Below are 1409 nucleotides of genomic sequence, written 5' to 3' on the forward strand. Positions count from 1 at the left end.
GTGGGATCGACCCTTACTCGCGTAAGGTTTATTACTTGGACGACCCAGTACACTTGCTGGTTAGTTGTGCGAAGTTGTGTTTATGCCATGGTATTGAACACCAAGTTTTTGGGTTCATCACCAAGGATTATTTGAGTTGTGAAAAGTATTGATCACAATTTCGTCCACCAAGTTTTTGGCCCCGTTGCCGGGGATTGTTGAGTTTAGACAACTGACGGTTCGTCTTGTTACTTAGATTAGGTATTTTTCAGAATTGTTAAGAATGAATTCTAGAGTTTCATGATGATTTGTTGAAGTCTGGCTGGCTGTGAAGCCATGTCTAATTTTATTGGTCCGAGGTTTCAACTTATCATCACAAGAGCTTGTTGATTTCTAACAATCTTGCTGTTGGAGCAATGATCTGCTAAGGCTTGGCTGGCCATAGGCCATGTCTAGTGTTTTGGACCGAAGCTTTCTTTGAAAAAGCTTGGCTAGCTATGAAGCCATGTCTAATTCCTGGACCGGAGTCTTAGACTAGCATTGCATGATTCCTGGAATTCTCATTAAGAATTCTGATATCTTTATTTTCTTTTCACTTAATTTTCGAAAAAGCACAAAAAAATTACAAAATCATAAAAACCAAAAATATTTTTTTGTAAAATCATAAAAACCAAAAATATTGTATGTTTCTTGTTGAGTTTAGAGTCTCATTTTAAGTTTGGTGTCAATTGCATGTTTCTGTTCTTCTTGCATTCATTCATGTGTCTTAAGTGATCTTCAGGATGTTCTTGATGATTTCATTGCTCTAATCTTTAAATTCTCTTGACTTGAGTGTTTTGTGTATCTCATATGCATTCTCATTTTGTCAGTGTCAGTAGTATGCAAACTGCTAAGTTTGGTGTCTTGCATGCATTGTTATTTGATTCTAGTTGCATTTTGATTATTCCTCATTATCAAAAATCCAAAAATATTTTTAATTTGTGTCTTTTCAAGTCAATAATACAGAGAATTGAAGATTCAGAACATACAGCAGAGGAATTATACAGAAAAAGCTGGGCGTTCAAAACGCCCAGTGAAGAAGGGCAAACTGGCGTTTAAACGCCAGCCAGGGTGCCTGGCTGGGCGTTTAACGCCCAAAAGGGTAGTAGTTTGGGCGTTAAACGCCAGAATGTGCACCATTCTGGGCGTTTAACGCCAGGATGGCACAAGAGGGAAGATTCTGTTTTCAGTTTAAATTTTTTTTCAAGTTTTCAAAATTTTTCAAAATCAAATCTTTTTCAAATCAAATCTTTTCAATCAAATCTTTTTCAAAATCAATTTCTTTCTATCTTCAAAGATACTTGCTATCAATTAATGATTTGATTCAACATTTCAAGTATGTTGCCTTGTCTGTTGAGAAAGGTTTAATGTTTGAATCATATCTTTTCTTG

This window comes from Arachis duranensis, chromosome 1 (genome assembly GCF_000817695.3).
Source record: "Arachis duranensis cultivar V14167 chromosome 1, aradu.V14167.gnm2.J7QH, whole genome shotgun sequence".
NCBI classification, from domain to species: domain Eukaryota; kingdom Viridiplantae; phylum Streptophyta; class Magnoliopsida; order Fabales; family Fabaceae; genus Arachis; species Arachis duranensis.